This window comes from Siniperca chuatsi, linkage group LG3 (genome assembly GCF_020085105.1).
Source record: "Siniperca chuatsi isolate FFG_IHB_CAS linkage group LG3, ASM2008510v1, whole genome shotgun sequence".
Lineage (NCBI taxonomy): Eukaryota > Metazoa > Chordata > Actinopteri > Centrarchiformes > Sinipercidae > Siniperca > Siniperca chuatsi.
The window spans coordinates 27,460,902-27,483,630 of record NC_058044.1 but is presented as its reverse complement, the minus strand read 5'-3'; the positions used below and the strand labels follow the sequence as shown (position 1 = coordinate 27,483,630).

At 40.5% G+C, this 22,729-nt stretch overlaps 1 non-coding gene across 1 annotated transcript; it reads right to left on the bottom strand.

The window, feature by feature from the left end:
* Positions 1-18,103: 18,103 nt before the first annotated feature.
* Positions 18,104-18,214, bottom strand: LOC122874152. Its single transcript, XR_006377578.1, has one exon. It is a non-coding gene; the product is annotated as a U5 spliceosomal RNA (small nuclear RNA).
* Between the last annotated feature and the right edge of the window lie 4,515 nt (positions 18,215-22,729).

Below are 22,729 nucleotides of genomic sequence, written 5' to 3'. Positions count from 1 at the left end.
CAACATTTCAGAAAACACAGCATTTTACAAAACACAACAACATTTCACAAAACAAAAACACAATTTGTGCAAAGACACTGCTGCGAATAGTAGGCTAGGCTAGGCTAGGCTACACAAACAGGAGATGACACTGACCTGTCACCAAGGACTTGGGTGCTGTCCAATCACATACAAGAATGATGGTGATGGTGAGGTGTTTTGTAGTCTATACATTTTTTCCCCTTCCTTTCCCCAGCATGTGCATCGGGCCTCATGGAGTCTCTGAGAGAGGGCTGCTCCTGGTCCCCACAGGCTCTACGAGAGAGAAGCGCTGTCTTGTCCTCCACTGCACCTGCCCCCCTTTCCAGATCCTGCCAGAAAATCACCAAGGATGAGAAAGTTGCTCTGTATCTTGCACGGCATTCACGGTTTAACACAGGACATTAATGTGACACCAGCACAGATGTTTTGGTTCCCAGTTTTCAGGTTGAGATTATTATAATTCAGGACAAAGTCAGATCAGTCCTACAATTCATATTCATATTATCCTTGCACAAAGACATACTCAGTCACATTTGTTTATTTTTGAGATATCTCAAAAACACCCTGGTAAGAGAGATTTTGATGAAATCTGGTAAACAATTAAGATAAATTAGGATAAAGTGAGTAGTTTTTTTGTTGCTTTGTTTTTTGTTTTAAAAGTTTACTCAACATTGCAAGAGAGCACTTTGAACATTTTCACTGTTTGCTTAGTTAAAAAAGTCTGTGTGTATTTTTATGTAGAGCCAGATGCTAATTTAAACATTTTCTATTAATATAATTTTGAGGATTGTACATCCTACCCAGAATGCCTTAGGCCCAGCGGACAACCTGCCTGTAAGCTTCATAGTGGTACTGCCAGGGGATAGGGACACTATCAGCTAGACTACAGTTAAACATTATAATCTTACTATCAACATCATCGGTGTGATATAAGTAGTGATGATGTAATTATGGACAATTTAGAATAGGGACACAGAAAGTTATCCTGATTAAGTTTTAATGTCTCAAATTTACTATGTATCTGCATAGTAAAGTACTTCTTGGCTGTTCTATTCACAAGTTCCAAATTTTCCACATATATCAAGCATATGATTTAAAAGCAATGACTTCTGGGTTTAGATACCTGCTGGGCACATCAGCATGTACTTTATTACCTTGGTCCACAAGGCCTTTATTATAATTGTAGAGAAAATCAGACAATTCAACAGAGTAATAGATTATCTCTCTCTCTCCCCTGCGGGAACGTTAGAGCGCCGTATAACATAGTGGAGTTATAATATGCAGTACGAGATATGACTGACTAAAAGCTGATATTCGTGCATTAGTCTCTTATGGGTAAGTTTCACTATTCCTGCCAGTATTAGACCACCAAAACCTAGTTTTCTTATAGCCTGATCCGTGATAGCAAACTTTACAGTCACTGGGGTCTCCAACCTGCAAATTGCTCTTTAAAATGTCCAACACTGAGATATCAAGAATTCTGAAAGGACATTGCCTACGAAATGGAGCGCCGGTCCTCAGAGTGTTGCACCAGCGGAGACACCTTCAACTTCAGCTCCCACCCCGGAAAGACACTCTGTCGACGGTAATATACACGACTAAAGTTAGCAGCACTGGTTGTAGCCCTGTTGTGTGTACTGAAGTAACCGCAGCAGCTGTCAGTCTCACGCAGTCCTAGCTTCGTTATCCCGTCCTGAACTCCATCATGTCACCGGGAACATGATCCTCCTGTCTAAAATGAGCGCCGAACACGACCGCGGTTTTCGTTACAGATGCAGCAGTAAAGTCCTGTCTCTTCACCGGCACGCACCAGAGCTAGCTAGTTAGCAAGCTTTTTCTGAAATGGTGGACTCAATGTCCTGACAGGACACAATAATTCTCCATGATGTAAAATGGTGAAACCACCGAAAACAGACTCACTCAGATTACAGCCGCTAAGACCAACTACCATCCACTACCACACACTTAGCAGAGGCAAAGTCAACATGGCTCCAGAGCCTCTAACCACAGGATGAGATGGCTCTCTAACCAATCAGAGAGCTTGTTACTTGCTAATTTGCGTTGTTTTACCTCGCTGACTAATGACTAAGCAAATCGAATAGCTAACAGGATAAAGAAAAGCAGTGGGGAAATGGAAATGCAAAATCTGTTTTCTTAATTCAATTTGTGAATCCAGTAATTTATTTCTCTTTTTAAACTGCATTACATTATTTATGAATTCATTGATGTATTTTAAAATGATGTACTTTTCAACCGTTTAATGTTGTTTTTGTAAATCCCTTTTTAAATTGAACTATTTATTGATTAATTAATATTTAATTTGTAAATTTGTTTGTAAATTCTTTTATAATTCCTCTTTTTATTGGCCATTACAATATCAAATAAGGAATTACTTTGTAATTTAGTCTATTAATTTATGGATTAATACACAAAATACATTCATTAAAGCCTATTTTTACTGTACAATTACTTATTAATTAATAAAACACTTTATCACTATTTCCGTGACACTTGGTGCTGGTCCTCCATACACTAGCTGCGCACAGTCGCTCACTAGTGCTGAGCGAGGCTCAACTAGTTAAAGGAAAGGCCCAATACGTAAGAAAAATGTCCAACATGTTCGATACAGAGTCTGACTAGTGAGACAAAATGTCTTCCACTAGTTAACTAGTGAGAAAACCATCAGTGTTCCTAGTTAACTAGTGACTCTTTTTGGACCTAAGTAGTTCACTAGTAAGAACGTGTGTGGAACTAGTTAACTAGTAAGGTCAAAAGACCCCTTGGTCTTTACTAGTTAACTATTTAACATTTCGAGCCTCACTAGTTAACTAGTAAAGTCAAAATAGACCCTAACTAGATAACTAGTTAGCATGTAAGTTGAAACATAGATCCACTAGTTAACTAGTTGCAATTCCTCAGGTCAACATGATAACTAGTGCACAACATGCAAATGAAACAGGCGGGATATTGACAAAATCCTGAGTCCTGATTGGTTGGCATTTTCTATTTTGAACAGGAGAGCCAATAGGAAGACTCAATGCACGTCTGATATCAAGCATATGGAATAAAAGCTCAAATGGCATTCCATACTGGTGTGGTTGTTACTCTTTAATACCACTAAGAACACGCTGTCTGTCCATGACATGTAGCTACAGCGCAAGTTTGTTTACCTTGTCTCTCCTTCCCTACGGTGTAACACTGGCACTCTGGCAGCCTGCCAGCCGCTGTCAATCAAATAGACACTGACGCCCCTCCAGCTGGCTGAGAGGAAAAGGAGCATTTTTGATATTTCATCAAAGGCCTTTTAATAAAAACCTATTAACAATACATTTAGAAACATGTTGACATTGTTTTTTGACTACAAACAGGGATGACTAAATGTGATTTTAGTTGTACTTTAACAGAAATAATGTTTTCATACTCTCTTCTTTGCCGTGCTCCTAATCGCTGTTAAGCTACTGTCAATGAAACTCAACACTTCCTGATGTCTTTTCACAATAAAAGCCTGCCTATAAAGGGAAAGCTGCAAAACAATGCACATTGATCAACGTCGCTGTCACTGTGCCAGTGTTAGCCAACAGGCTCATTTTTAACTGTTGTCCCTTGGCCTGATGTCAAATTATCCATTAAAATAACAATAAAACACACAGCATGTAAAATTAGAACAGGATAAAGCGAAACATGAACAGCTGAACATGATAAAGAGCTCAGAGGAGTAAAGCAACATCAAGCAAAGTAGGCAATTAATACAAAGCAATGTTAAGCAGACAATCAGCACAGATAGTTAAAACATGATAACATAAAATAACTACATTACAGAGGACAGAGGTAAAACCAGAAGGGACGCAATCTGACAAACACAAACAAAAGGCCAAGCAAAGGAGAGCAAACAAGGAAGGCATGCAGTGACTTACTATGATGGCAGGTCTGGTGACTTTTAACCAAGTTTTAAGATTATATACAAAGGAACGATATGAGTCACTATATTGTATATTTAACGGAAGGATATTTCAAAAGTGGGAAGCTCGTACTGTAGAGGCTGTCTGGCCCAAAGATTTGTTCCTTGGGACCACTATGTCCCCTCTTATTCTTGATCTGGTTCATCTAACCCCAACATTTTTTTTAGCGATGAATCTGGTGAATGGGGGAGGTGCTAATCCATTCAGAATTTTGTATATTAAACAAGCACTGTGAAATTTAATAAGATTTTCCCAGCAAAGGAGACCAGATCTAGGAAGTATATTAGTGATGGTAGCTTTTAGGTTTATTATCCAGGACCTACTAACATCTGTTTCGCAATGCCATCCATTCCTTTGCATCCCTAATCAGTTTGTCCCAGTATGTTACTTCCGCTTGTGATCGTTCAACGGACATTTTTCAGTCAAATATCTTTGGCAAAGTGTAGCCAAAAGGGGCACTTGTATTATCCAATCTACCATAATCATATTTTTGGAAATACGCTTATTTGCTACCTTGCTGAGAGTTAGATGAGAGGAATGATACCAATCTAATGTCTGTGCGTCAAATATGAAGCTACAGCCAGCAGGGGATTAGTTTAGCTTAGCATAACGACTGGAAGCCAATTGTAAAAAAATTGCCCACTAGCACCTCTAAAGCTCACTAATTAACACGTTATATCTTGTATGTTTAATCAATACACCAACAGAAATGTAAAAAGTTGTGTTCTTGTGTTGAGTTACTGCTGAAACTATTTCACTGGGCCACTGGTCGCCAAGAAATTCAATCAATAACTCCCAGTAAAACCACAACTTGACATTTTTACATTTCTGTTTCTGTATTAAACAAACGAGATATAATGTGGTAGTTAGTAAAATTAAGAGGTGCTGGTGGGTGTATTATTTTTACCTTTAGACAGAGCTAGGCTAGCTGTTTCCCCCTGCGTTCAATTTGTATGCTAAGTTTAACTAATTGCCTGCTGGCGCTGGCTTCATAATTAACGTACAAAAATGAGAGTGGTTTTCGATCTTCTCATCTACCTCTCAACAAGTAGCCAACAACAATGCCAGATTAGCCCATAAAATACCCACAATGCAATGTGATATGGTACTTTGTTTTCTCCCTTTAATGAACCGAAGGACAATAGTTTTGTTTCACTTTTGTAAGGAAGACATTCAATCTGCCAGTCTTGCAGTTTCAGTCATTCCTTTGTGACAGCCAATCATTGTGAAGTATATTTTTAAGTGTGTTGTAATTAAGAGTATTTTTAACATCATACTAAACTTTTGTAAACAGCTAATTTTAAAGATGATATTAGAATGACATTAGGATAAAACCCTTGCAATTTGGAATCCACCCACTCGGGCACATTAAATGTTTTAAAAACATCCTGACATTTCCATACAAACTGTGCTCCACTCAACTTGACCTTTTTGTTTCTTTTTATTGCTTCCCCCAGCTCTGCCACCTTGTACCTTCCTCCCTCCAGTTGCCTTTAGCACCATATTGCTAATTGTGCTTTAAGAGCAAGATTTAATTGTGCAGAAAGAAATGTGGGCTGGAAGAATTATCCCAAGCTTTTAGTACTTGTTTATTATTCAGCCAAATGCCAACACCAGTGGCTAATGCTTTCATTCACAAACCTATGTAGGTGGCAGTCATTTTAAGGGTTGAATATGTTAAATATGAGACTTCATGCATGTCGGCTTTACTTTTATTTATTTATTTTCTGTTTGGCTCGATGTGGCTTCTCAGATTCAACAGTGAGAAATCTTTATTTCCTCTACAAGCCTCGTGATTGATATTTAGTGTGAATGCCCTTTTGCAAGACATCTCTACTTCATTATATTTGCTGCTTCAACCTCTCCTCCACCCTTTTCAGACAGTCAACAAAAAGCCACAAACTTCCCATAACAGTCTCTCTGCTCCGTCTCCTCCTCCTCTTCTGAGGAAAGGGCAAATGAGTGATGCTGACTGTATCGACACAAAACTTTTCCCTCACTCTCCTCCCTACCCCTCTCCTCCCTCTTTGCTAATGAGCAATGCTAGCTCTATTGACCTACTTGTGGACTTAAAGGAAATCCAATCACAAATGCCTCAGGTCGCTTTCTTCCCACTTTGGGAGATTAAAAGATTCAATTCTCCCTGCCTATCCACACTCATCATCATCATTTCTCCTTCCTCTCCTTTCGTCTGTCTGCTGCCGCCGCCAGCCCCTCCCCTAACCCCCACCCCACCCCACTGACTGTAGCTCTCTCTTTCCCCCTCCTTAATCTCTAACTAAGTTTTCAGGCTCTTTTACAAACTTGCTCTTTGTCTTTCCCATTCAGACGCGAGGAGAGCAGAGAAGAGGAGAGCAGCCGTGCAGATAATTATCAGCAGGAGACAAGGGTGTTATTGGGACACAACGGAGCTGGCGGACAGAGTCTGATCTAGTCTACTGCAGAAGGACAATTAATCATTGGCCGCAGCACATCTGCAATGTGTACAAATATGCACAAAAACACACATTTCTCAACTTCATCAAGTTATTGGAAATATTGTCTGCTAACCTCCATTATCCCAATCCCTCCAAATACACACACAGACAGCACAGAACCCATACTGCGCCTTAAATGGCAGCAGGGTGCTGAGCTACTGTTTACTTTGCCTTTTGCAAGAGTGTTTATTTGATTTCATGCATACTGCGCAGTAATAGAACACAGTGACCCAGGCTCCAAAGGGGGTCTGCTAACAAACAGACTGCACTGCAAAAACACAGGCTCTCTGTGGGGTACATGTGATGTCCAGACCATATACATGCAGCTTATATCCTTGCATAGGCGCAGATGAAAGTGTGCATTGGTCCCATCAAGTTGCCTATTAGATATTTTGGCATGTGGAATCAGTTTTGAAACCAGTGGCCTTTGAAATACCCACTTTGACTCCGGGAGACATAATGGGAGATTTATTGTTTCATGACATCCACAGAAAATATTTGTTGTTCCCAAGGTATACAAAACAGTAGGTAACCACATAAACAATACTTCTGCTTTGTGTCACATTGCCAGTTAACTCTCACTGGTGAGATAGGTTAACCAACAAACTTTACAAATATGATGACCGTTGGAACATAGTCTGCCTTTGTTTCTTTGGTAAGTGACCATGGGATAAATGTGATAATGTGATACTGTCCTGATACACAATACATTGGACTTTGGCCTATTATTTTAATACATCAGGAGGAGACCTCAGTGTGAATTGGCAGGCTAATTTGAAGTCAAACATTCAGATTCTGGCAGTTTAGTTCATGGAATGGTTCAGCATTTTGGGAAATACGCTTATTTGCTTTCTTGCTGAGAGTTAGATGAGACATCAAGTTGTGATTTTACAGGGGCGTTATTTTCTGGACAACCGGCAGAGACTCCAGGAAGTCACTCCACACTAATGTAAAGTTTGTAGTAATACAGCCAGCAAGTCGACCTGGGTGGGGATCTGCTATGCAAATTGTTACAACGGCTTACAAGGGACTACTTTCTGTGTTTACGTCAAGTCTGACTCAAAGACAAGTGTGTAAAATGTTTCCTGTTAAAGCTTGCACTGCTTGCTCCAGTTGATGTTGTCTGTAGTCCGTGTTTCCCAAATCTCTACATATCATGACCGATAGTCATAATTGACAAAAATATCAGAATACAATCCAGGATGACAAATACTGGAATTTGTAAAATAGTAAACATAATCAAATAAATTATGAGAGAGGGACAAGCTTTGTAAATAAGCTCAGGCTATGAAGGCTATGATATGTGGAATCTGTCTATTTAATGAATATTTCCAGCTCATGTATCTGTCCTTTTAAAATTAAAATCAAATATGATGTTTATGACTGTTTAAAGGCTTTAAAATTCTAAGAATCTTTTCCCTTATGCAATGTTATGCAAGGAAGAGGCTGCTTTTTACAGACACTGTGAAAAGCAGTAACTTCTGAGTTTTTGGTGAGTCATAGTTGGAAGCGAATGAAGGAGAGAGAGAGAGAGAGAGAGAGAGAGACATGAGAAATGAGACAAGAAAAGCAAAGCTTTTCTGACTTTTTTATTTGATGCTGATGTTTTGTTTTTCTCCTCCGCATTTGTCTGTCTGCTCATGCAAGGCAGCTGCAATAGTGAATTAACTTTTAAGCATGAGAAAAATCAAACTAACCCTTTAGCAAGATGAGTAAGACAACAATAATGGGCGGGCGAGATGGATAAACAAGAAGAAAACTAAGGGAATTTGGGATTTTCAGTCTGGGCCTGAAAGAAAGAAAGTCTGTTGATGACTGTGCAACAAACACAATCCTCATTATCAGAATCCTCAACTACATGTCATCTGCATTAAAAATTGATGAAAAATTAGTCTAAGTAAGATTAATAAAATAATATAAAATTAGCCTGGTAAGACACTCAAATGGTCACAAACACAAACATGCAGTTATTTTCACCTCACCTAACCCTCTCAATTAGCTCAGCCTTGCAGTGGGCCCACTTATTTTTATAGCTGGACTCAAAAATGGAATACCATCAATTGTTCATGTTAGAGCAAATGCTTCACGTCCCTACCCTTTTGACAAGAATCCTTCCTTTGACAAATTAGTGGCAGGAGACAGCAAAATAAATTAGATTTATGTGGAACATCTCACCATGTCTCTGCTCTCTGCCGCTCTCTGTAAGCTAAAGGGAAAAAAAGAGCAACTACGAAACTCCTTCTCTGCCCTCTCTTCGTAATCATCTTCTGTTTTTTTCCACTGCAGGACTTGTAGAGTTTAAGTGCATTTGTGCTCGCCAATCGAACTGCCAGTTCTCCACTGTGGTGTCCTTTTTGTTTTTTTCTTTTCCTTCCCCTCACTTTCTTTTGTCTTCCGTTTTGTTATCTGATTGATCCCTGGACCTCTGCACCCCTCATCTACGGTAAGTGCAAGAATGTCCTTAGTTTGAGTGTGTGTACGTGTGTGTGCATGTGTTTCTTTCAGTACTTTTCTATAGAAGTAGACTATAATGGTTTGACCATAGGTCTACGTTTGGGAGCTGTTCTATTTTTTTTACTAGTAAACAAAAATCACTATCAGCAAGTGCCTTAAATGCATTTTTATTCTGATGGCCTGTGTGTCTTAGTGAATCTAGTTGCTCTTATATGAGTGTGAAGGAGGTGATTTAGTTGTTGCAACTTGAGCATCATGTTCAACAGTACCATCAGCATCGATTCATGTGCACTCAATGTCCATTTCAGTAAGCACACCTTGTTGGTGCCCAATACAACTCATTTTTTCCTCAAGAACAGCCTGAAATCTTCTACGCAAATATTCAACAAGATGCTGGTAACAGACGCTGGTCACACAGTTCCTCATTTTGATGATTTATAAAACCTACTGTGAGTGTCCTATTTCACCTCATTCCAAAAATCATGTCCATTTAGTTATGGTCTGAAAACTGTGCTTAGTAAAGTTAAATGTAGTAACTGTTACTGGAACCATTTTGAGATGATGTGTGCTTCATGACACATTATCCTGCAGGACATTTCTATCTGATGAAGAGTAGACTGTACCCACACTATGCCCATTTAGTTTCATTTTCATGTACCTATTTGACAGTAAGAGAACCCAGAATGATTTGCTAATGCTGTGGCCCATTCAACTGACTGTATGCTTTGTCACAGATTCTGTTTGCAATTTTTATCACAAACAGAACAGTTTGGTGGCTTCTGGGTTGCATCTATGTTCTTTGCTGATGATATACTCCTGTTGGCTTCATCAAGCTGTGACCTCGAGTGCGCACAAAGGTAGTTTAACAAAACCATGAGACAGGACGTCACTACTTTATTAACATTTAGCCAATGTCATGATCTTTCCTTAACCTTAACCAAAGCCCTTCTGCCACGTATGGGCCTCAGAATGCATGTTTACAGTATCAAAGAACACCCACCATTCACCCCAACCACCTCCCTATGATTTAGTCTTTTGTAGATAATAAAAACATAATAAAAGCAAAACACACAATATATAATCTAACTAAATGCACTAAGCTAAAGAACACAAGGAGTGTGTGTATGCGTGTGTATGTGAGAGGGGGAGCATATGTGTGTGTGTCTGTGTGTCTGTCTGTGTGTGTGTGAGGGTGTGCATGTCTGGGTGCCCACCAGAAAGAATGTCTGTTGCTTTGATCGGCACCGTATGTTCAGGGTGCACGAGCATGGACACACGTGTTGCAGACAAAGAAAAGTACATGAAGCGGGAGTTTTAAAGTTTCCTCTCCGCATGTGTGGCTATGTTTAAAGGTGGGGATTGTCATCCAATACACGTCTTTCTGTCAAATTCAGTGAATATCTCCTCATGGTCCACTAGCTGTCTGTTCTGTGTGTGTGCTGAAAAAAAATCTGGTGTTTGTACCAGACTGGTTTGTAAATGGGTAATAAAGAAAGTGGCCAATTCACAAAATACTTTTTTTTCACTTCGGCAAAGAAATTACTTATTCACGTAGAAATTACTGATTTATGTAGGTCTCTCAAAGAACAACTGTATATCCATATGCTGGGTGCTTTAAGTACAACCGGCAGTGATGTCACACTGTAGGTGCAACAGTTCATTAAGCAGTCTACTGTAGAAACACATCAATGACATTTATAGCATTGCTATAAAAGCCACTCGCTCGTTTGTAATTCTGAGATAACAATCAATTTCACAGGAAACAGAGGTGAAATAACACCCTCCTTGTGTGAGAAAACCATACATTTCCATTTGATGGCAGGTTTTGAATAAAAACAGCAGGCGGTGAAGGCTTTCCCCTCCCTTTAATATCCTATAATACTGAATTTTGCTTTCATGCCAGGTACCATTTAGATGGAAGTCGGGAAATATTTATGGTAGATGAATAACTGTAGAGTACAACAGTTCCAGTGCAGATGGAGAGAGACAGAGGGGAAAGGAGAGACAGAGGAAAACAGTGAGAGAACAGGGGGATTCTCAGATGCAGGTGTATTTATAGCTGGAAAAGGAGTCACACAGACATACACACACTGGTGGCTATCCTAGTCCTGCTGATAAATAATGCAACTGCTTTGAGATCTGAGGGACTCCTATTATATTAAGCTTGTGTGTGTCTCTATGTGTGTGTATGTGTGCTAGGATGCTTACACATGTGCACGTGTCATTGGAAGACACAAACCCTCCATCGCCTTGCTTTGTAACAGTCTTGGCACTTTGTTAATAGGCCTGTGTGTGCGCTACTTGGTGTGTTTCTGACAGTATTCATTATATCCAAGTTTATGACTCCATCATATCCCGGTCTCTGTTTTGCATTTGTAAGTGTGTGTGCGTGTGTAATTATCCGTGCCCCGTTATTTGCCTCTCCTGGATGTGTTTATATTAGAAAAGTGTTTTTGAAGTATTCCGCCACCAAACTTGTGAGGCCTCTTGTGCCCAATTAGGCAGCTTGTTTGAGCCGCCGTCGTCTCATGGTTCCCTCTCTTGGCATCTCTCTTCCGCTTCATCACTCCATCCCACCGTCCCTTCATCTGTCCACCCTGCAGTCTGAGAATAAGGAAGGAAACAAAATAAATGTCAGTCTTACAGCGTCACAGTAAATGTACGTTTTAGTGCGACTAAAGATGCGCCTCAGTTTACAGGCATGCAAACTGTTGGATTTTAGACATGACAATGGCTGATCGCACCAAAATGCAAACATGCAGAGCTGACCGCTTACACATACTCTTTTCACTCTTATTTCTCTCTGACATTTGAGAGAATGACAGGAGGACAAGAAGAGAGAGTGATGGAGACAAGACAAAGAGGAGGAGGAGGAGGAGGAGAGGCAAGAACGAAAGAAGGAGTCAGATTCTCTGCTTACCCTCAGAACTAGTCAGTAGATCTGTCTGCAGGAGACACTGATAGCAGGCTGGGTCTCTGCCAGCTGGCGAGGGTGCACGCACACACACACACATGCGCACACGCACACACACACACACACACACACACACACACACACACACACACACACACACACACACACACACACACACACACACACACACAAGCCAGCTCCTTCTCCTAGGGTGCACTGAGACATTCTGTGACCTTGGTGGGGGCAGCAAACTGTACAGCCCTAACAAGGACACACACAGGCACACACACAGGTACACACACACACACACACACACACACACACACACACACACACACACACACACACACACACAAGCACTGACAAGCCACCTGCTCTCATCTAAATGGTACTCCATGTTGTAAATGACCTGTTATAAATTCAGCAGGTTGGTTTGTTTGTGTGTGTTAAAAGGGAAAAAGAACAGTGTACAACTCTGCTGACTCTTCGTCTTCACTGCAGAGATAAACAACTGGAAGAATTTTGTCTCGTATGTGTGTGCTTGTGTGTGTGTGTGTGTGTGTGTTTGAGCCACAGAACTGTCTAAAATGCTAATTAACGCTGCTGCCATTACAGGTGTTTTAAGTTTTTTGGCTGGATTCGTTCTTTCAGCTACACAGCATTTACATTTCTTACATAGATTCAAATACACACACTGTTGATTGGACAGCAGACTGTGTGACGTGTGTGTTTCTGTCAGGGAATGGGAGAGAGAGAGGCAGAGACAGAGTGTGTGTGCTGAGTTTTCTGCCAAACAGATGTTCATCAGCATTTCAGAGTGTTCCTGTGAAGCCATTAGACTACATTACCAAGAACACACTAATTACGTAGGTGCATGGGGAACTGAAGGGAAGCAGGCCACACACACACACACACCCACACACACAATCACACACACATTTATACAAATACCATCACTCTCACAAAAACCTTCTAGGTTCACACCCAGTGAATAAAACAAAACTGACATTAAAAACAAGCAGTGCAATTTTAGAATCCAACCAAACAAAAAACACTATATACCTCCTACATGCAAAATAGATGCACATACATAAACAGTAAATACCTATTTTTAAGTAAGTAAGTAAGTAAGAAATTGTGCAATGTGAAATACACAAACTTTTCAATGCTTTGTCCACACTAATGCTGATATATTTGCAAGGGCATCTTTTCCATGAATCTGAAAACCCTACTAGCTTTATGCTAATGCTTTATGGGAAAATTGAGCTTTTTGAAAATGCGGATGCATGATTGTCACAGACATGGTTGGGTACAAATGAATAGGAGTGACAAAAATAATCCAACTCTCTGTGATCTATCCTTTTGATTGCCAATATAGCCAATCACATAATACAGCTGTTGTCAATTACATGTAGTTTATGCTGTTAGACAACCTAACAGTAAATAACAGTGGTTCATATAGTAGTATGTCTCCTTTGTTTGGATTCATTGCTGCCAACTGTGTTCTAAGACAATATATGCAGTGTTCAAAACTTCAAATAAAGTCACTTAACTTTTAATGATTTCTGATTCTCTTTGCCCAGTTCACTTTTCACACAATATCACATACAAAACACGGTTTGCCAATGAGTCATGTTGCTGCTGTGTAGGCTCACTGCATGTGTGAAAATATGCAGCGGCACAAAACATTTGACTCCAAAATTAGTATGAATTCAGGTGTAAAGGCACAAACCCAGCTGGTCCCCTGGAGTATATACTGAATGTAAGATGAGAATATCTATGGAGGTGCAAACAGCTGCACACTTTGTTTCAGTTTTGTTGGAAGTAAGAATCAGCTATCTTCCAACATACTCAACATTCATTAATGTTGTTAGTGCTAGTGCTTGTCAGATGGCTGAACAGCTCCTGCTGCTAAATGTTCCACTATGTCCACCAGCTAGTTGCTAACTGTCAGCCGTTTGGTGCTGTGCAGTCGGTTTCTAGAGCTTTTTTGATAATACAGCTGCCTGCTGCCAAAAATGACGCTATGACAGCGGTGAGAGTGAACCAAAACAGTAAAGTTGTAGGCCGAAAAACCAAAACAATGAGCTGAAAAATGCTATAAACTCTGTAGAGCTGAGGGGAACTGCAAAGTTAGGTGATCATTTCCTGTGGGTTTATCACCCCCTTTCGCCCCCTTTCACATGTCCACTGTCCACTTACTAACTTTTTTTTTTTCAGTCGCATCTCATGGTTTTCATCAGCTGAGCTATTTGGTGGACCCTTAGTTACAGTAAGATTTTTTTGTCAAACAACTATTTCCAAGGTTAAGAATGAACTCTCACGCTCAAGGCTGAATTCGACACACAAAGCTTTTTAATTCAAGGTCTCTGTTCAGAGATTCTTACAGTAGGTTTGATGTGGATGAAAACCCTGTGTAAAAAAAAAGGCACGATATGGGGCAGTTCATAGACTGCCTATAAGAGTTTGTTAATTTTATTTTCAGGAGGAAACAGCTAGCCTGTCCAAAGGTAATATCATTTGCCTAATAGCACCTCTAAAGCTCACTAATTGACACCTTGTTTATATCAGAATCAGAATGAGAAATACTTTATTTAGCACATTATATCTTGTTTGTTTTATCTGTACAAAAGCTGAAGTGTAAAGTTACAGTTTTCTGGTCGGTTATGTGTTAGACTATTGCTTGGCTGATAGCAGTAACTAGCTAAGCTGCCTTATACATACTAGACAGACATGAGAGTGGTAACGATCTTTTCGTCTAACTCTGCAAGAAACCGAAAAAGCATATTTCCCCAAATGTCAAACTACCCTCTTTAACAGATAATATCTATGACTCCTGATCAAATCACTATTTTACACTCATACAGCTGCCTGACAACAGAAACAAAAAGTTATGTGGGTATCAGAGGAAAAATCGGATGTTTAGCCTGCTGAGACCAATTGAAGTTACCAGTCTTTGTCTGCCAAAGTAGTCCATCCATTCAACCCCCACTTTTTACTGGATGATATCTGTAATTCACAATTTTGTTGTTCACAAAAGGAAAGAGGGGCATCAAGAAGAGAGATTTAACAGTTTTCATGTTATTTTGGTGTTTAAACACCAGACAACTTTTAAAAGGCAAAACAGACAAAACAGTATTTTCAAATGTATCCGCATTAGCGTCCACTGAGATGGTACACTCACACACAGTTTAGCAAACATTGCACTGACTTCCATTCATCCCCAGAGGGCTTAGCCTGACCTTAACTATAACCCCAATTAAGACAGTAACCATCTTATATTGTGCTGAGGGAAAGTGCAGTGAAATCAAATTTGGGACACAGACTCTGGTTTGACAAGCCGTCCCCGGTCAACTGGTGTGAAGTCCAGATTTTGTCCCCAGATGTGGCCTATGACAAAAACAGACACACAAGTTTCCACAAGATGGCCAGTAGCCAGCAAGAGTGAAATTAGGAGTGACAAGGGAGCTCTGCTGTCCCCGTCTGTGATCTGACTGATCAGAGAGAGAGAGTGAGAGAGACAGCTGTGGATTCCTCTATACCGCACTCATTCCCACCCACTCCTTCTTTTCTCCCCCTCTTTCTTCTCCACCCCTACTCACCTATTCCCCTCTGTTCCTGCTTTACTTCCCCTCCCTCCTCCTCTCCAGCTCCCCTGCCCTGTCCCTTACCTCCTCTTTCTCTCAGCACCCGGCACACACACACACACACACACACACACACACACACTGCGCTGACTTCCTTCTTTCCTCTTTTTTCTTCTCTCCTGTCTCGCCCAGCATCTGTCTAATTCAGTGGTTGGGCCTGTGGTTAGCAGCAGTATGGTTTTTATGATCACCCTCTGAGTACACAGTGACCTTGGACATTATTCACACACAATGGATGGAGCTGTCCACACCGGGGAGCACTGCAACTGCTGTGGGCCGTTGCGAGTGTGTGTGAGGCAGCGAGTGAGAGAGAGAGTAAAAGGGAGTGCACCAATTTAAAATGTGAGCAAAGGAGAGAGAATATGAACTAGAGTGAGCGTTGTTCCATTTGTGGTGGGCTAATGAATGTAAAAGTGTATGTGTGAAGGACCTGGGGTCTCATTTATAAAACAGTGCGTATGGATCCATACTAAAAGTGTACGTGCGCACAAAAGCCGAAAATGGCAAAAAGCCGAAAATGGCAAAAAAAATTTATAGAAAAAGATTTATAAAACCGTGCGTAGGCACACCTGCAGGGAACTTTCCTTTATAAATCACAGTCCACCTGGAAATGTGCGCACATGGATCAACCTCATATCCGGCCCTCTACACACCCACATTCAACCATAAATGGTCAATCGTAGAAAAGGTTTCAGTCGTAATCATTCTGGTTTTCAGAATCAAGACGTTTCGGCTACCATCCGGAAGTCATTCTCTTGTGAAAATGGTCTGAGAACTCTAAATGGTCAATGCAAAGCGACATATGAATATTGATGCATATAAATGAGCCTGCTTACGGTGACCCACAACAACAACAACCGAGAGGAAGACGAAAAAAATGAATTTTCTGACAGAAATCGAGGTGCTTGTGAGGTCGTGGTTAGAAAGCACATTGTTGATCATATCAAACACCTGTCAGCTAATTCCCGCTGGTAACAGCCGATTGCCAGAAACCCCAGAGTGGTTAGTAGACTTGTTTTTGTTTTTGCTGGACCCATTTCAGCACATAGACCCAAGAGCACAGCTCTAGGGAATCTAATCATCATCAAGGGCCAGGAAATCTTCGTGGTCCCTGAACACTCGTTCTGTCCTGGCCCTTCCATTCGCGTTGTCCTCTGCGGTGCCAGCGCATCCATCATGTAGCATTACACACGAGTGTCACCGCACTATTTATATGTTTACAGCAATCATACTGATTACTTCACACCTATCCCCCACCCTGGGATACCATTTGAAGATGGAAGTTTGACATGTGATGTCAGCTTTGTTATGCTTGGCCTGCAGTATGATTAGGACTGATAATGAGGATATGGAGTATATGGATATGATATATATGCACAGTATTGATGCTGATGCTGTGTTCTGTAATTCTTTAATGCTATTTGATGTAATCTTGGATTTCTACAACCGATGATGATTTCATCAGTCCGGCCCTCTTCTCGGCACTCCGGGGGTGGGGAATGTGATGGTGAGACAGCGCTGATGAAATATCGTGCCAACTTTAAGATTTGAGTTGCCTTATGTCTTTTACAATTGAAAGTTGCTTATGGAATGGTTATGGCTCAGTACATGTGCAAATACAAATAACACTGCTGGTTTGAATGTTTATGATAACGTAACATTTGATTATTTAGAGAAATTAAATGTGTGAGAGGCATCATTATGCAATCTGGCTTCAATTCACCACCTCACCATCTGCGTCGCCAGTTTCCCGTCTCCAAAATGTGCGTACGCATGGGTCAGCATTCAGGTGCGCACATTCTCACATCAAGTTTGTTTTTGTAGATCACAACTTTTGCGTGGGAAATGGGCCCCATTTTGGCCCCATTTTTTGAGTAAGCAACAGTTATAAATGAGACCCTCTGTCTTTTTGGGTTCTTAAAAACCAGTAAAACAACAACAACAACCACTACAGTTTTAGTTTTTCTTTTTGCCATCAATATCATAATAACAGTGAACAGACAGAAAGGTTAGCCCCTAGTACGCTGTATGGCCAAAGGTATGTGGACAATCCTGTCCACTTTGTTCTGGGGCTGTTTCTCAAGGCTTAGTCAAGGTCCCTTACTTCCAGCTTAAGGAAAATCTTGAAGTCCAATTGAAATCACATTTAGTCATCCCCTTTTGCAGTCAAAAATAATGTTAGAATGATTTTTAAATTCATTTTTAATAGTTATTCATTAGAAAAGGAAGGAAGAAAGTATTTTCTGACAACCCTCTGAATGGGCGTGTCCACGAAGGTGTGTATGTTTGATTGACAGCATCTGGCAGAGAACACAAGAACGCAAACTTAAGCTGTAGCCATGGGCAGACAGTGCTTTCTTAGCAGTGGTATTGAAGAGTAAAGACCACGCCAGCATCTAAACAGACAAAGTGTCAATTGCAGATAAGCTTATACGCTGTTTAATGTGCTGAGCAGCTAATTAGCCATCTAACCTGGAAACTGACGTTAGCAGTGCACTTTTCCCTGGTGAATGTTTGTTGGTCGCTCGTTCAACAAGCTAAGATGCAGGACAAGACGTGTCCATAGTTGGATAAGAAGGAGACAGACCTTAACAAAAAAGCTGACGTGATTTGTTGTTTAAAGTCTGTGGCTCATGTGTAACACAGAGACCAAAAAGAGGTTTAACTCATTGTTATTCCTCTCCACGGAAGTCTTTAGTAAAAGGCAAAAGACTTGTACCTTATGAAGAGAAACCTGAGTAAGTAAGAGATGTCTGATTCAATTATTTTATTCCATTCATGTGTGTGGGGAACCAACAGGAAGTCAGACGACTTGGCCTGCGGAAGTCTCAGACATGCATGCTCTCAAATGGCTCAGCTGAAGAAGAACTTTAGTGCGCATGCTGTATGGGCCCAAATATACAGAAGCTAGGCGTATGTTCACAGTGAGCAACTTTCATAGGAATGGATGTGGCGCCACCTTTGAACACACTATCCAGTTCTCCTTAATACATCCACGGAAGGGAGGAGGTTGGAGTGGATGGATGGGTCAAGAAAGCATTAAACTTTTACACCAGAGACTACTCTTTGTTTCCCATTTTCAACCGACCATGACCACAATCATTCCACCACGTGTTTATTACTGTAACCATGACGACAAAGGTCCCCCAACCTTAACAAAGTACTTATTCTAACTCAAACCATGATCTTTACCTGAACCTAACCAAGTCATTTTTGTGTGTAAACCTAGTTTGGGGAAGGCCCTTTTCTGTTTGAATGTGACAGTGCCCCCATGCACAAAACAAGGTCCAAGACGTAATGGCTCTCCTGGAGAGACTTTCAATACACTGTCAACTATCAAATAAACACTAAGCTTGGTGTGGAAGAACTTGACTGGCATGCACAGAGCCCTGACCGCAACCACATCCAGCACATTTGGAATGAATTGGAATGCCAATCAGTATGCTCATGTGGGTAAATGGGAGCAAATTCCTGCACACAGATCACAATCTTAGTATATGTGGACTGAGCAAATAAAAATTCATAATGGAGGAAAGCGAGGAAAGCAATGCAATGACAGAAATAAACACAACCTCATCAGCCCTCTGAGAAAGATTTCAAGTGTGGACATTTTGATCAGTTTAAGGAAAAGTATTAGAATCTGTAGAAAATAGTGTGACTGCCAAAGCCAGCAACACAACAGTCTTAATGACACATGTCCATGACCACCACCTGTTATACATTTCTGTTTCTTTATATCCACCACTGGCAGTGTAAGTTGTTTGTCCACCTCAGTGCAAATACACACACATACTCTACCACATCCACCTGCCTTGTTATAACACCAATCAGTCAACTGTCAGGCGTAGAGGGTTTATGGCAGCTTTATGGGAGGTGAAGCAGCACTCGGTAGTCCATTTGACTGCCCATATAAATGACTCATCTGTGTGTGTGTGTGTGTGTGTGTGTGTGTGAATGCATGCATGTGTGTGACACGCTGAGTGACTATCTAGCTTACCACTGGGCATTTGTGTGTGTGAAATGCTTTTCACATAGCCATGCACATCTCTGTGTTTGTCAGAGTGTGTGTTCGTGTGTGTGTGTGTGTAAGTAACACGCAAGTGCGCTTCCATAACTGTGTGTTGTGAGGGCACATAACTGTCTGTTCTGTCTGGGAAGCGGAGTAGATGAAGTGAACTGTGAGTCTGTCTTTGCACCATTTGAGGTGTAAGTAGTTAGACACAGAGAGCTGGGCAGAGAGGAAGAAGGGAGGGAGGGAGAGGGGTGTTAAATAGAGATAAGAATGAAAAGTGAGGAAAGAAAGAAAGAAAATCTAACTTTTGATTTTCTCTGTATGTACTTTTTTGCCTCGAGGCTGCAGAGTGTCTTGTAAATTGTATCATCCTCCCCCACAGTTGATCAAGTTCATGCCCCGGCAAATTGTCTCATCTTGATGAGCCTTCTTCTTTGAAATGGCCATGAGCTTGAGCCTGAAGAAACTGGCCCCTGAAAGGACACAGCAGGCTGTGAAGAAGCAAGTCATAAAAACATAAATAGATAGATCAAAATAAAAGAGCCAATGCCAATGCTTACTTGTGTTGTTAAACAGCCCTGCTTTTCCACCATGCTTTTTTTGTTGTTTAGCTTGACAGCCGCAACCACCACAAATATCCATCCATCCATCCAAAAGTGCAAACAAACATTTCCTATTAGACTTTCTGCTGTGGGAGAACGGTGTATGTCTTCCCAGAAAACCATCAATCGTCAATGTTCCCAGCTTCACAATGGCCTTCCTCAGGCTACACTGAACAAATGCTGCAGCTGTGGATCAATTGCAAAGCACTGAATTGTGGGATTTTTTTTTTTTCTCAAAAGTGCTTTCCACACTGCATTGTTCACTCCATTGTGGGGAATTTTGAGGGCACCACAGAGTTGCACAAATGTTTCATTTAGAATTAAGTAGCTCAAATTACAGTAAACGGCAGAAAGTGAATATTACACAAGGTTGCAATTAGGGAGCGATGTCAGACGAAGTCTGTGAGACAGAGAAGTTTGGCTTTACAATTAAAGTCACAGTGAAAAGTAGTTAGAGCATCTTTAGCTTCAGTAATGTGATGCATTTCCAAGTGAAACGGACTATGTGGGCAGGGTTTAGTTACAAGGGATCTAAATCTCATCCTTGAAATCTGATTGGTTTGCAAAAATGTGGTATGGCACGATACAGAGCTGTGGAGAGATATGGAGCTGTAGAGGACTGTCGGCCTCCACACACCTCCTTCAACTGTGTTGTTCGATCCAGAAGAAGAGGAGAAGTTGCAAAGTTGCAGAAGAGACAAGGACATACACTTTGAATTCTTTAATTTGTCTGGACATTTTCTATTTAATTTGGAATAAAATAGATTTATAAAACTGGCTGGTGTTTGAATTCTTCTTGGCATTGAAGCTGCAGTGCAGTCCTGCCCTGTGCAGTATGTTCGACCTTATCCTACTCCTGTTTGCCAATGACAAGCTTCTGCCTTCTTTGCAATAAAACTGTTGCTGTTTACAATGAATATAATTACATCATGAATCACTTTTGGTTAAATAATGTTGTGGAATTAAAATTGTGTTTGAATTACAGGGAAAGGTTGTGGTTCAATTCAATAAAGTGGTTTTTATTATTCATCTGGTAAGTTTATTTGGCTTCATTTCAGCACCGGGAGCTGTCCACTGTGTGACCTGTAAAATACATGTAGAATGAGTATTGATTATAAGATGGGAGGTAATCATTCTTAAGATTTTGTTTATATCAAACCACATTATTAATACTATTTATGGCCAACATTTTTCAGTAATACACTGCATTCTGTAACAATTGTTTTCATTATTACTGGTAGAGTCCTTTTCGCCATCATGGGATTCAAATTAAATACCCACACACAAGGGATTCTGAGTTTGGTATTAGTGTGTCAGACATCATTGATGACAGTCTTCTTTAATTCTCTTTATTACAACAATGTGATGCAATGAATCCTTTCAACCTGCAGTTTACTTGTGTAGCCACTCAAGGCTTGTTTGTTACCCCCAGACCTATATTAATAAAATGCAGTAACTTATCAGTAACAACAGGTGTTGCCAAATCAACCTGACATTTTAAGTAATATAACTTTAGTTAATAGAAGTTACCCCATTTTTGATTCTATTTATGGTCAGAATTTTTTCAGCAATAGCCATTCAATGAATTTACATTCTGTAATTACCTCTCTATATAGTAATTTTCATTCTTAGTGGCAGACTCTGCCATTTCCATGCAGGATTAAAATGACCTATGCATGAGGGATTCTCAGGAAATGATGCAGCATGTAATCCAGCAGGGGCATTATTTCCACTGGGGATTGGGGGGACATGTCCCCCTCACTTTTCAAAATCCTATTTTGTCCCCCTCACATTAACAATTTCAGTTTGATTCATTCACTAAAAGACCCCTAAACCATGTCCTCTTACTACCCACCCGCCAACAAGATGGGCAAAGCTCTGAGTTGATCAAAATGATGAAATGCTCATCTGAGTTGCTCACTACTGTGCACTCACAGCATTTGAGCTTTACAAGCAGTAGCAAGTACTTTTTCTTCCCTGGATTTTGCCTCTCAGGCAACATACAAGCTGCCCTACCTTCTTGGTGGAGGTGGTTGGGGCTTAGAACTGATCATCAAAGACAGTGCTCTTTGTAGTAAAGATAGAAATAAAACATTGTTTACATGTTTGTTGAGTTTAAAGGTTCATTGTTGACATTGGAAACTGTAGTTTGAATTTATTGATTTTCATTTTTTTATATAACAATATTTATCAAAAGGTATCAGGACTCTATCAAGGAAATTATAGGTGGGCACTTATGTGGCTTTTTGGGGGGTATTCTTCATTGTATCCCCCACTTCTGAAACCAAATTTACACCCTTGTAACCCAGTGTTACTGTTTGTAATTTATTTTAATCTCCTAACACTGCATCAGATCTGTATTAAGTTACTGGTAGTGCAAATTCAATGATTCCTACTGTTTATGCTTCACATTAAAATCATTCAACTGGTGCAACATGGCGAAGCAGTCACAGGAAACACAGTGTATTTGTCATCAAGGTTAGCACCGACCGCAATCGTTTTATCAAACATGTGTCATGTGACATGGCCAATTTTTGGCAATAGATCAGTTTTAAATATTGCAGGGAGTAATGGAACAGTCAGAAGCAGCCCCAGTGAGCTGTTACATGAAGTGGGACAGGCGACAGGCTGCACACCTCAAAC